The sequence below is a fragment of the Heterocephalus glaber genome, unplaced genomic scaffold (assembly GCF_053883595.1).
Source record: "Heterocephalus glaber isolate CG9 unplaced genomic scaffold, H.glaber_assembly_v1.0 deba00001449, whole genome shotgun sequence".
NCBI lineage: Eukaryota > Metazoa > Chordata > Mammalia > Rodentia > Bathyergidae > Heterocephalus > Heterocephalus glaber.
In genome coordinates, this window is record NW_028258300.1 from 487,592 (window position 1) to 502,495 (window position 14,904).

Here is a 14,904-nt window from a genome sequence, read left to right on the forward strand (position 1 = left end):
TGGTTAACTTGGGGGTAAAATCTTAAAAAAAAAATCCCACAAGGAATTCCATAATTCCATCTCTCAGATTACTTAGATTCTGATATGTTCATTTTTTCACTGGAACTATGTGTGTAATTGTGTCTGCATGTGGACACACAAATACACACACACACACATATACAAAAATTTAGCATCCTCGCTGGGTGTGGTGGCACATGCTTGTAATCCCAGCACTTGGGAGGCTAAGGCAGGAGGACCGTCATGAGTTCGAGGCCAGCCTGGACTATATAACGAGACTGTCTCAAAAAAACCTGCATCTTAGTACAGACTGTTATTTCATATTTATTACGAAAAATCTCAAATCACAATCATTTTCCCTTGTCACTAAGGATTCTTCAAAAACCTTTTGAACGGTTGGGTAGTATTCCTTCACAGGATCATCATTTACTTAGTTATTCCCTGTTGGTAGGCATTTAGGTGGTTTCCAATTCTTTGCTCCCATAAATAATGCTGTGATGAGTATCCTTGCACATAAATCACTGTCTGCAGCTCCAAAGGCTCCCTGTGGATAACTTCCAGCAAGAGGAATTCCTGGGTCAGCGGACAAATAATTCCCAGGCTCAGGGAAGACACTGTCAAGTTGCCCTCCAGACCGTGTCCTGGTTTGTCCCCCCCACCCCCACCCAGTGACTGTGTGAGGCCAGTTCCACTGCGCACAGGACTTCCTGCATCCTCACTGAAATGATACTTCACTTTTATTTGCACTTTATTGCCAGTGGGGACAAACATTTAAAAATACTGTTTGGCTATCTATGTTTCTTCTTCTGCCGTGTGCCGGTTCTTGTCATTTATACATATTTTTTTATCATTTTGTGGATTGCTTTTATGCATTAAGAACATCTCCCCTTTGTAAAAACACTTCCCATTTTTATTGCCCTTTATTTGCTAATGCATTTTCATGAAATAAACATATTTTAAAATTTCAAAGACTCTAATATTCTTTTAGTTACATTCACTCCCACAGCCTCTATGTAAACCTAGTCCTTTTCCAAATAAACATCACATAAATATTTCCCTGTAATACTTTCTAATTTTTTGCAGCTTCATTTTTCACACTTAACTCCTTAATCCATCTGGAATATATTTTGTAAGAGATAATGTAGGTGAGGACTTTATTTTTTTCCCCAAATAGTTAACCAATTATCCCCATCTGTGTTTTTTAAGGCTCTTAGGGCAGGGTTTCTACTATCTTCCTGAGCAGCACCTCAGTGTGATAATAATCATAAATATCACACATATGCACTACTCTTCACAAAGCATTACTCATTCATCATTCGTTCATCACATTTTTGTTGAGCACCTGCTACATGCCAGTTTCTATTCTTGGGGCTGGGAATATAGCAGTAAATGACTAAATGGATGATCATTTCTTCTCTAATGGAGTTTGTCTTCTAATAGGGGTGCAGGAAATAAACAGAATAAGTAAACTATGTTCAATGTTAGTGATAAGGAGAATAAAATAAAACAGGAAAGGGAATAGGAAATATTTAAGGAAAGGATGCACTTTTACACTGGGTGTTCAAGAAAGGTCTTGCTGAAAAATGTCATTTAGGGGACGACCTGAAGCAGGGGAAGGACTGAATACTGGGGGTGTCTGGGCTGAGGGAGAGGTCAGGCCAGGCAGAGGCATCAGCCAGAGCAAAGGCCTGAGGCAGCAGCGGACCTAATAATGTCCCGGGGTTGGCCAGGTACTGGCACGGCTGGGGCGAATCAGGCCAAATGGTACCAAGGAGATGAGACCAGAGAGAAATGAGGTGTGTGTGTGTGTGTGTGTGTGTGTGTGTGTGTGTGTGTGAGAGAGAGAGAGAGAGAGAGAGAGAGAGACCTAGGACACTGCCGGCCTTTGTACAGATTTACTTTACCACCACATCTGGATGAAATGAAGAGTTTAGGTGAGTTTAAGCGGAAGAGCAACATTTCTCGTGTTTCAACACAGTTCGTCAAACTCAGCTCCATTGACATGGGGGGCTGGAAATTCCTTGTTCTGGGGGCTGTCTGGTGCGCCGTAGGATGGTTAGCAGCATCTCCAATAGTGTGCATGTGTCTCCCCCTCCAAGTGATGACCAAAAATGTCTCCAGACACTGCCAAATGTTTTGAGGGGAGGGGAGCAAAATCTCATCAGTTGAGAACCCTGCTTTACAGACTCAACTCTGGCCACTGTACTGATGGGGCCAAAGGCAGAGAGATTCGTTAAGAAGCCCCTATGGGGCTGGGGATTTAGCTCAGTGGTTACACCGCCTGCCTCGAAAGCACAACGACCGGAGTTCCATACCCGGTATCGAAAAAAAAGAAAAAAAAAAAAAAAAGCCCCTAGGAAGCCACAAACAGTGGCACATGCCCATAATCCCAGCACTCAGGAGACTGAGACAGGAGGATCACAAAAGCCCAGCAGGCTATCTTCGGCAACATACTGAGACACTCATCTCAAAAATGAAAAAGATTTTTTAAAAAGAGGCCACTATAACCCACCAGCCAAATATAATGGTGGCTTCACCCAGGGTGAGAAGTACCTGGATTCTGGATATACTCAGGGTTTGTTAACAAATCAGTTATCAGTTATAGGGAATGAGAGAAAGAAGGGTCAAGGATGACACCAAAGTCCTTATCTTAAAGCTTTCTAAAGACCATCGGGAGCTCAACTTCAGTCAGGTAGATCGGAGACACTTTTCAGATTTGCAAGTGGAGGTCTGGGGCTGAGGGGCCAGGTCAGGGCTAAGGACATGACCCTGGGTCCACAGCAAGTAGCTGGTGTGGGAAATAACAGCAGTGCTGGCTGAGACTGCAGGGAATGAGTATGACAGAAAAAGCAACAGTCTGAGGCTTCGGGTCTGGGCTCACCAATGGTCAGAGGGCTAGAGGAGTGGCTGGTGCAGAAGGATAGTCAGGCAAGAGAAGATCTGAAGCTGTGAGGGGAAGAAGCACTTGGAGAAGAGAATGACTGACTGTCCACAGGTGCCGACAGGACAATGAAATGAGGACTGAGCACTGTCACTAGGAGGGTAGTCGGAGGGTCTGAGGGTGTCATTCGTGAGGAACTGGGAGGGACGACACAAGGAGCAGAGACTACTCTCTGGTTTGGCAGTAATGGATTCCTGGACTCCTCCTGTGCCTGGTGACATCCTCTGTGACCTGCCTCTGGCTGCAGCCACAGCTCAGCAGCTACTTGCAAACAGCCTGCAAAGGCTTTGCCTGGGAGCAGGGGCAGTGAGCAGTGCCCCTTACAAATGTGCGCAGTGCAGCTTCCCAGGTCTATGGGTGGGGGGGCAAAGCTCAGAGATACAAGAGTGCAGAAGCTCCGCCATGCAATGGCTCTGCCTCGTGACCATGACCTCTCCACTCCCATCTCTCGCTCCTGTTCCCCAAGGACACCTCTCAAGGAAGCTCCAGGTACCAAATAGGAGAGCCTCTGCGTTCAGGGGAGCCAGGCCTGGGGCCATGGGAAGGAGTGGCATGGGAAGGAAGCTCAAGGTGCCCAGAGAGTCAAGCTGGTTCTCTTTAGTTTTGGGGGTTTTTTAAGATGTGAGAAATGACAGCAAGTTTGCATATGGACGGGAACGATCAAGGGGAGAGGCAAAGAGGAAACAGAATTGCTGGAGCAAGGGTGCCCTTGAGTGCATGAGAGGAAGGCCCGCAGCATGTTTGTAAGACTGACCAGGGCCTGAGCCGCAGAGCAAATTCCCATCTCAGAGGACGGAAGTGAACAGAACCATTCTCTGACTATAATATAAGAAATCGCACACACGTGGAAAATAACAAACAAGTTCCACAACCATGGATCAAAAATAGGATGGGAGGGCTGGGGATTTAGCTCTGTGGGTTCACCGCCTGCTGCACAAGCACAAAGTCCCCAGTTCAATCCCCAGTACCAAAAAACAAAAAAAAAGAAAAGAAGAATTTTATATATCAAAACTTGTAGGATCTGCCTCGCAAGCACAAGGTCCCGAGTTCAGTCCCTGGTACCAAAAAATATATATATATATTGTAGGATGCTGCTAAAGCAGTACTTGAAGAAGTCATAGCTTTTAATGTCTTAAATGTTAAAAAAAAAAAAGTGTTGAAACCTAATGAGTAAATATTCACTCCAAGATGTTTTTAAGAAGTCAAAATAAAGTAGAAAGAAATTATAAAGATATAAACAGTAATCAATAATACAATAATATATGCATGCATGCATACAACACAGTGGAAAGAATCAATAAATTAGCCTAAAACTAGTTCTTCAAAAAGATTTTAAAAAAAGCAAGATTACAATAAAGAGACAAAGCACATATAACTAGAATTGAGAATTAAAAATCATTTAACACTTGATCCTAGAGGCAATAAAAAGATGTTCAGAGAATATTATGAACATTATGTCAATAATTTTGAGCTACAGTTAAAATGGACAAATTCCTAGGAAAATATAATTTACCAAAACTGATTAAAGAAATAAAAAACCTAAATAATCCTGTAGGCACTGACATACTGAATTAATTGCTTTAAATATTTAAACCGTTCCCACAAAGAAAAGGCCAGTCCCAGATGGCTTTTCCAGTGATTTCTACCCCTTAATTCAAGAAATAATTCTAATCTTACATTGCATTCTAGAACTGAGGGGGAAAAAAGGATACTCCTCAATTCATCGAATAACTAAGGCTAGGAAAACCCTGGTATTATACCTCAAGGGGGACAGTAAGATGAAGGAAAACTGTGAGTTAATTTCATTCAAGGACACAGATGTAAAAATTCTAAATACAATATTAACAAATTGAATCCAGCAGTATGTAATTGGGAAAAATACATTATGACCAGGTTGGATATAGCCACAAAATTCAAAGTTGGCTTAACATTAGAAAATCACTTAATGTTATTCACCACATTAGTAACTTTAGAAAGAAAATAATATGATCATCTCAATAATTACAGAAAAAAATCTGATAAAAATTCAACATCCATTCATGATTTAAAATGAAAACTGTTAGCCAACCTGGAAAAGAAAGGAGCTTCCTCAATGTGACAAGGAGCATTTACAGAAAGCCAACAGCAAATATCACAGTTGGTTAAATGTTGGAAGTCTTCCCTTTGATACCGGAAGCAAGACAATGAGGTCTGCCATGACCACTACTATTTAACATTGTTCTGGAGGTGCTGGCCAGCATGAAAGGCAAGAAAATTAAATCAAAAGATTAAGGATTTATAACTAGAGCTGTGCTATGGTTTGAATGTATTCCCCAAACATTTATGTGCTAAAACCTTAGTTTCTCGACGTGACAGTGTTAGGAGTGGGGACCAGCGGGAGGTGCTTGGGTCATGGGGGTGGAGTCCTAACGAATGGACTAATGCCTTCTCCAAAGAATGGGTTATGACTGCTATCTTGGGAGTTCAATCCCCTTCTCTCGCTTCTGCACATGCCCACTCACTCTTCCATTTTTTGCCATGAGTTGAAGAAACACAAGAACCTCACCAAAATCAGGGGCAAGTGCCTGATTTTGAACATCCTAGCCTCCAGAACCACTGACCAAAATAAACTTCATAAACTACCCAGAGTTAACCAGGGATCACTGCAGAGTCACAGAGCACACAGTGACTGGCTGTACCTGAGCCTGGCCCTTCTTCCCTCTTTCCCCAAATGTGCTGCCTCCCAACCCCAGCAGGGCCACTGAGGCACAGTGAAGCAACAGTAAGGACCCCCAACTCTTGCCCACCGTGCCAGGCCTCTGGGGAAGCCTGTCTGGCCTGCAGCTGGGCTGCTGCGCTTTCAGAGGTCTTCTTTCTAGTCCCCAGGGCTGCTCTCTGTCGCTGCTTCCAGTGTCCCAGATAGCAACAGCCACCTGGGAGGCTGGGCCCAGCCACGCTCTGAGCAGCCTGTCCATCTCCTCGGGGCTGGCACAGGCACCCCGTAAATCAGTCAATAAATTCCAAGCAGATGCACACAAGTTGTTTTAGTTGGAACCTGGGCCCTTTTCTGTGGCTGCAGTGAGACCAGACCCTCAGGTGATTCACAGTATGGACGGGGGAGGCCTGGAGCTGGATCCACCAGAGGTTGACGATAATATTTCCTTTCCTGTCTTACATCAGAGACAGGGTGGGGATTTTTTTCCTGGGCTGACAGCAAACCCAGCTTTACTCAGTGAATATTTATAGACCCCCAGGCTTAGGGGAGCAAGTACCAAGGCCCTCTGAGCACTACTTCGGGACTCTAAGGCACACAAATACTTTCTCCCCAGCTGCCCCACCAAGGAAGACAGGAGAATGTAGATGTGGTTAAAAGCTGTGGCTTTGCTGCCTTTGGTCCTGGGTTCAAATCCCAAGTATGACACTCTGCTGAGCCTCAATTTACACTTCTACAAAACACTGATGTGGAGAGACTTAAAGTAATATAGGAGGTGCTTACATAGGACCCAATTGGGTAAATTGTCGCTATCAATGTGAATACTTAGGACTGTACTGAGAAGGCACACAGCTCACCCAAGGGCCCAGAGCAGGATGCTCTTGAAGCAGGATGTGACCCAGGGTGTCCAGCATCAGGCCTCAGCTCACTTTGGAAGGCTGCACAAAGCCCTTCTGTGAAGAAGGAAAGCAGCTGCATGTGCAGCCATGACAGGTGAGTGGACATGGCTCCTTTGTGTTGTAATCCAATGGAAATAGTCTGGGAGCCCAGCTTAAAAGCAGGTTATGACTTCACACCTCTCCAAACCCCCTGCCTGTCGTGGGTCTCAGGTTTTCACTGGACACTTGGGGATGGACAGCAGAATTTCTGTAGTGCTCAGCACTGTTCGTGATAGTTCATCTTGGCTGTCAACTTGATTGGCTTGAGAGATGCCTAGGAGACCAGTAAGGCACACTTCTGGGTATAACTGGGTAGTCATGGGGACATAACCTTGGAGACTATCTGGTCCCCAGCCTCTTCCTCTTTGGGTCTTCCCTGCCATGAGGTGACCAGCTTTCCTCCTGCATTGCCCTCTGCCATGATGTTTCTGCCTTGACACCAACCAACCATGGACTGAAACTTCTGGAACCATAAGCCAAAATAAACTTCTCCTTTATGCTGCAGATGTCAGGTATTTTGTTGCAGCAATGGCAAGCTGACCAATCCATTGCTCTTCTACAGAGCCTGGATCTGAACCTCCAGTCACAGGAATGTTTGGAAAGAAGCAACGGTACAGCCATGCCTGCTGTGTGCAGGCAGCATTCAGAGCACATGACTCTGCCAGTCTCTCTGATTTCAATCTGCACTGCACGGCCTTACCAGGGAGGGAGCACAATCACTGTGGCATATGCCATTACACAAAGGAGGACAGCTGTCACCGACGTAGAGCTAGGATCTGAATCCCAGGCAGGAGCCACTCTGCTGCCCCTCCACCTCCTCACTACACATACATACATGCACAAGCACAGATGCACACACACACACACACACACATACATGCACGCGCACGCACTTGTGCCTGTACTGAGGCAGCTTCCAGAGGATGGGCTCAGCTGAGATGCACAGGAGGAGAGCTGTGACACAAGGAGAGCTGGTGGGAAAGGTAGAGCCAAGGACAACCTCAGGCCACTACAAGGTGCAGAAGGTCTTCAAAGACAGGGAGCCTGATGGGGGACCTGCAAAGCACAGGGCCCACCATTCACCTCCTGGGAGAGGCCTCCAATCCCATGGACGCCTGTGGGCAGGGTCTGGGTTGTCAACTCCTTTGAACTGTAGGAGCACCCAGCTCAGACTCCACACTAAAAGGGTGCTTGCTCATCCTACTGCTGGCAGTTGGGCTGAACCTTGAGAAGTCCTTGGTCTCTCTGAGCCCATCTCTTCCTCTGTAAGTGGGGTAAGAACACCTGCCTCACAGGTTGTCCAGCCGGCACAGCCCCTGCCCACAGGAGCCCATGGGACAGCCAAGACTCATGGTGAGATGCAGACTGCACAGGTCTTGGCCTCGCCTCGATCCACCTCTCACCATGACTACTATTTATGGTACAGCCAAACCTGACCTCCTACACAGTGGTCTGGCTCTTTGCTGCCTCTGGGTCTCTGCACTCTGGACTCCCTGCAGCCCAGAGTGTCCTTCCTTGACCCTTTCCTTGGCAAACTCCTGTTCTTCCATCACTTGGAAGCCACCTCCTCCAGGAAGCCTCTGCTGACTACTGCAGGACAGCTGGTGCCTCTTCTGGCTCTCACTGCTCCTGGTTCCTTCCCCGCCACCCCTGCCAGCCTGGGTGACACAGCTGTCACATAGTCATCCCTAGATGACTCTTGTTGGTTCCCCGTGGAGCCCACGGGGTCTGGCTGAGAACAGATGTCCAGTGGACATCTGGGACATGAGTAACTCAACAATGGACGATGCAGGGATGGGTGACCAGGCATCTCCCTGAAGATCTGGCCCTGTGCCTCCCCACCGTGATGGCCCCCTCTGCTCCCCGATGGCATCCTGCCATCTGCCTCCACCTGCTCCAAAACTGTCTCTAAGCTGGACCCATGGGATACAGAAATGAACCAGATGGACTCACTGTCCACCATGAATCCCAGGTACATTTATTTCCCTTGGGTTCTCACCAGTCACCACAAAAAAAGACAGGACTTGGGAATGCACTGGAAAGGAGAGGCCTGTGACATCCAGAGGGCCACCTGTCAGCCACCACCATGTAGCCAGGACAGGCTGCCAGAGCTGACTCTGCAAAGAGATAAAAGCCCAGGAAACAAGAGCACACAAGGGAGGGAGGGGAAAAGGGGAGGAAAAAATAATTTTCTTTAAAAAAGGGTTCTTTCGGTATTTGTTTTCAAAGCCACTGACGAAAACCAGATTTGAAGTTTGGGGTAAAAAGGGATTTGGGCCTTTCAAATTCCACTCTCCACTAATTGACTGCAGTTTCCTTTGAAAGAGCCCCCAGCTCTTCTGAAAAATCAGCGGCCCAGCTGGGACTCTGCAACCAGCAGCATCCAGGCCTCTTGGCTCCACAGGGTCGCCCTGGCTGCTGAGCTCTGATGACAGGCTGCCCAGCAGCACGCTGGGACTCCCAAGATGGCTTGCCCAGAACCAGATCCTGTGCCAAGCACTCCCCACAGAAGGGACCAAGTCAGGAGTCAAACCCAGGTCTATCTGAGCCAGTGCTCCGCCATGGGCTCCTGCCTGTCATGGTGACCGTGGCTTTTCTGAGGCAGTAGTGAGTCACAGCAGATTCAAGCACAAAACTCCTGGGAAGTAGGCTTTCTGAAAGCAGACGCAAAGTGCCTGATCCATCATCCTTGGGACTCAGAAAGAACGAGGAGCAAAGTGTTCCATGCTCCCTCCACTCTACCTGCGTTTCCTATTCCTCTTCTCCCAACCAGGACAGAAATGTTTTCAACTCAAGCCTGCTAATCCTGCTCATCCTTCCTTCACCTGGCCTTGGAGAATTCATTCAACAGCTTCTCTTTGGTGAAACCTAGAAACAAACATCCCTGCTCCTACTTTGTACATGGAGAAGTCCCAGCAACCCAGGCCTGGGAAGACCCAAGACCCATCCTTGTCGACACTCTCCTGCCAATTCTCACGCTAAGGCCCCACGGGGCACGACTTGCCCAGGGCCACTTGTCACTCTCAATCCAGTCCTGAGTGGGAGACTCGCATGCTGCTCCCGGCCCAGCCTATCCATCTGGACAAAGAGCAGTATTTGCTCTCCCACACCTGTGAATCTAAAAAGCAGCAAAACAAGAATGTCCTGGGAAGTGTCACCTGTCCTTCCATGAGTGAGCAGGCTGCTGTACCCCAGCAACACCTGGCTGCCCGCTGTGCACATGCTGGGTTCTGCCTGCAAAGTCCATTCCTGTAGAGAATCATGCCCAGGCCAGCAGGACTGCTCCACTGCCCACCCTCCAGCATGTCCTCCTGCCGCCGCCTCCTCTCACCCTTCTGGCACCATGGAGATGACTTGTGGCCACTTGGTGGCTCCCAGTCAGCGAGCTCAACCTGTAAAGGGACAGCTTTGCCCAGCAACATCCCAGTGCCTACCAGAGGTGTCCAGGCAGGTCTGCAGAGGAAACAGAAATGGCCAGAGGAAGCTGAGTCCTCTAGAAGAGCCCAGGTGTGAGTTCTAACTCCACCACTGCCTCATCACCTTGGGGATTCAGTTCTCCTTTCTGGGCTTTGGGATCCTCAGCTAAAAAGACATGGATGGAGGTGGAGGGAGAGTCAGCCTGTGCAAGAAGCACAGGTGGGAACCCCAAAGCCGGCCTCAGCTCGGCTGGAGGAGGCACATGGACACTACTGCCCCACAGGACGAGGTGCGGGGCCCAGCCCAGTGCCGACCTGTTCCATCCCTGTGTGCCGCCCACTGGGCTGACCCCAAGGCTCCCACTGACTGAGTGTCCATTCCACCCGTCCCCTTCCAGGGCCTCGCAGGCTGCTCCAAGGCCTGGACACCCCAGCAGCCCAGGGCTCCCCAGGGTCAGGCCACATGCTGCCCCTGCTTCTGTGCCCCATTACAACAGCCCAGGTCCCTCAAATCAATCAGGCTAATGAAGTCTGAGGAGCAGGAATCTGACAGAGGGATGCTGTAATTATAAACATCACTGGCTCGTAATGCCAGGTCGGGGCAGCTTTGATGAAGGTGAGTGGCAGGGAGACTTGTGGACATCATGGGTAGGAGCTGGCCTCCTGCACTGACCTCACCAGCACGGCATCAGCTTGCCTGGCCTCACACCACTTCTGCCACTGACCTCTCCAGCCCCCACCCACAATGCCCTAGGGGCTCAAGGGCACCCACCCTCCTCCCCAGGCCGCAGGACTTTGCAAAGGTGGTGGGTGCTAACATCTTCCCCTCCATCCTGTATCACCAGCTCAAGTGACACTTCCTCCAGGAAGCCTTCTGAGCATGCCCCGAAGTAAAGCACTCTCACCTCTGTGCTCTAGGCCTGGTCTCCCCAGCCTCACATGAGCTAGCTCCATCTTCTCTGATGTCTTTTGTATAAGCCATTTCTTAGGTCCAGAACACCCTTCTCCCTGAAGCTTTAACACCACTCACCCTCCTCATCTCAGATTTGATGTCATCCCCCTGCCCTAGGCTGCTTGAGCCTGCAGCCCCTGCCCATAGCTCTTGGTTCCCACATGTGGGACCCACGCTGATGCAGAAGCTCCCTGCCCCAGTGCCCAGTACAGTCCTACGTGCTCAGGGAAGGTGTGCAGAAATGTGTTCTATCATCATCAAATCACCAAGTGGCCAGGACAATCTGAGACTACAGACTGGCCTGAGGCCTCTGGATCCTATCTTCCCGCTCCCGGGTACCTGGATGCACAAAACCAGCAAGCTCTGTTGCAGCCCCAAAGCAGCGCCTTCATATGGAAGGAATCAAGAGGGCTGAGGAGTCAAGTATCAGTTGGAACAGACATTTTATTATCCCAGCCATAAACCTGATTTACACTCAGGTTTCTTCTTTCCAGAAGCTCTGTAAAGTTTTAACTTTGCCCCAGCAAGCCTTAGGAACAAACCTTCAGAGCAACAGGAAATAGCCCATTATGATGGGGGGGGGGGCTGGATGCTCTTGGCCTCCAGGTAACCCAGGGTGAAGTCACCTGAGTCCAATCTGGAGTGGATGGGCCCTGAAGAGGGAACAGGCTGGGTACCCAGAGACCAGGGTTCACGGCCAGACTCTGGGATGCACAGGCAGTGTGGCCTGGATGAGCTCCTCCCCTGGTCTGCTATAGCCACAGGACAGGAGGAGCGAGGCAAATACAGAGCTAATGCTCAAGGACACAGTATACCTCACAGCTATAGGCCAGTTCTTACCAGCTGTGTGACTAGCAAGTTACTGATGCTCTCCCACCCTCACTTTCCACACCACTAACAAGAGGGGCCAATGCAAGGAGGATGCCCGCCTCTCAACTGCCACGAGCACATGGGGTACACAGAGAAGGCCATGCACACGAAAGCCCTCTCTCTTTTCTTTTCCTGACACAGACTGTCCCAGGCCAAGTTGTTTGGAAAGAAGGGACAAGAATCCATCTTAGGGTCAGCTCACATACTGGGAAATGTCTCCATCAGGTACCACTTTGGGTCAGCTGACCAGCCTCTGCCCCTCCGCCACCCCAGTCACCAGTTCCCACTGTGGCCAGGCTGCCTGGGTATGCTCCACCCTCTCCATCCACTCAGGCCTCCACTCTGCTCAGCTGCTCAGTTGCTGCCACCCCGCAAGGCCCCTGGGCCACCCAGCTAAAACCACACTCCATCCCGTCCACCGCCAGCCTCTCAGCCTGCTTTGATTTTAGTCACCACTTTTTATACCACCAGATGCAATCTTGATTAACTGTTCTTCATTAAATATTATTGAGCAACTATGATGTACCAGGAGCTGGTGTCAATGTTTGGGAAGTGATATTGTACAAAACAGACCCAAATCCCTGCCCATCTAGAATGGACACACCAGGAAGGAAGACGAGTCATAAATAATAAACATGATCAATAAGTAAAATGGAGCATGGTAAGACTGTTTTGCTTATTTGCTGGTTTACGGTTTGCCTCTTCCACAAAAATGTAAGATTCACAAAGGCAGCACTTGGTCTGAGGTGATCACCATTATCTCCCAAAACAGGGCTTGGCAGGTACAGGTCTTCAGTAAATGCCAGTAAGCTGATGGACTAAACAACCAAAGTCGTACCAGCCACACTGGCCTCCTACCTAACCTCATGCATGGCAAGCGCAATCTGGCCTCAGGGTCTTTGCACACACTGTGTGCATTCCACCTGCAATGGTCCTCCAGAATCTTCAGGAGTCCTCATACATTGGATCGTGAATGCTAAGGCCTTTCCTGGATGTGCTATTTTAAAAGGCCATATCCCCTCTCCCACACTCTGTCTCCCTTCCCTGCTCATTTTTTCTCTACTGTACTCGGTACTAGTAACACACTCTGTATTTTCTATCTTACTGTCTCGGCCCATGAGAACATGCTGGAGGTCAGGGATGTGGATCTGTTTTATCCGGTGATCAGTCCTAGCACCTGGGAAAGATGCTGACACACAGCAGGAGCCTAGGAAATGCTTCTGGAAGGGATGAGCACCTCCTGCTCATCTTGTGTAGCTCAGGGAGCAGGATGGCAGGCCAGGGCAACAGGGTAGGGTGAGGGACCACCTGCCCAACAAGAAGACCCCTGCAAACCACAGCCCTGGGGGCACAGACTAACAAGAAAAGAAGGGCCAGACCATTCCCCTCTTCATGAGGCAGCATATTCAGTTCCCTCACAATGACCCCCAGAAGTTAGCATGATCATCTCCACTGTACTTAAGAGGAGAAACTGAAGGACAGAGAAGCTAAGCACCAGAGCTCGGATTTGAACCTGAATCTACCCAACTCCTTGCAGTTCTGATTCTATCGAATGGATATAGACCTGTTATGCCCTATGCTCAGGCCTGAGGAATTCAGCTTGAACAGGAGGGCAGAGGATGCAGACCTGGAGGGGAATACTTCAGAGGATACAAAGTATTTGAGGGCATGGAGGCAAGAAGTTCCATTGGGGTGGCAACCATAAGATGAAGCTGAAACAAGATGGGAGTCTGATCATGGAAGGCTTTGTCTTGAGTCACTTGGGAAGCTGGGACCACAGGGAAATGTATGTCAAGCCCAGAGTAAGTGATCATTTTACACCTACTTAAAAGGCAAAAAACAATGGGCTGGACAGTACAGGTGTGGGAGAAGTTATGAGGGATAGAATCATCCATGTAGCTTGAGAAGCATAGTGGTCGGCTGCCCTGGGAATCAGCTGGAAAGGAGAATTCACATGTCCTTCAGCCCAGAAAATCACACTTCAGTGGCACCCAAGAGCACTGGTCCCAAAAGAGGGGTCAGAAATCAGCAAAGGTTAGTCAGCTCCCCCAATCCCGAGAGATAGCTGTTAGATATTTACCAGCATGCCACGTATACATCTGCAGATGGTCTTTGGCAGGCCTCAAGAAATTTAAAGAGTGTAAAGAGGTCCTCAGACAAAGTTCAAGAACCAGTGACCTAGCTAATCCTTGCCTACCATCAACCAGAAAATGTGGACAAGAGTACAGACAGCAACACCATTTATAATAGGAAAAAAGGGAAAGAGGCTGGAAACAACCCAAATACCCACAAACTGGAGTGGATGACACGACACTGGGCTTTTGCACAGCTGTGAAAATGAATGACTGCTGTCACCTGCCATGTAGAGTATATTATGCTGCATATTCTACTTGATCCTTTCCTTGCTAACACTGCCACTCTGCTGATGGGAGAATTAACCTGGCACAACCATTTTAGAAAGCAGTTTTGGCATTATATACTAAAACATAATCACACTCATGCCCCTAGCTTAGGAATCCCATTCCTATATGTTACCCAACAAAAGCACAAGTATATGCACATCATAAGACATTTGCAGCTACATCTCTACAGTCAAAAACAGGGAACAACCCAAATGCTTACTGGCAGTGGAAAAGAGAAGCGGTAATATTATACATCAATGAAAATGGATAAACCAGAGCTACACAACAACATAAAAAAGTTTCAGAAACAATAATGTTGAGTGAAAGAAGCCAGGCAGAGTATGTACCATATGATCCCAGCTACCTAAAGTTCAAAAACAAACAATAAACCTGTGAGGCTAGAAGTGAGGGCTGTGATTAACCTGGAGAGGGAGGCAGGAAGCTGGGACTGGGAGATGGCATAAGTGGGCAAAAGTTGGTAAAAATGGTAAAATTCCATTTCTTGACCTAAGTACTGCTTTCACTGTGATATTCATCAAATTATATATTTATGATTTGTTCACTTTCTAAATGTAATATATACCTCAATAAAAAGTGTAATCAAAATAGATTAACAAGTCAGGTGTGGTGGTGGCACATGCCTGTAATCCCAGCTACTCAGGAGGGTGAGGCAGGAGGATTGCAAGTTTGAGG

General features: G+C 48.3%; 1 protein-coding gene across 1 annotated transcript in view; it reads right to left on the reverse strand.

Annotated features, from left to right (window-relative positions):
* The window catches only part of Glis1 (GLIS family zinc finger 1), a 196,824-nt gene that overhangs the window by 106,833 nt on the left and 75,087 nt on the right, over positions 1 to 14,904 (reverse strand). The gene's annotated exons all lie outside the window — the stretch shown is intronic.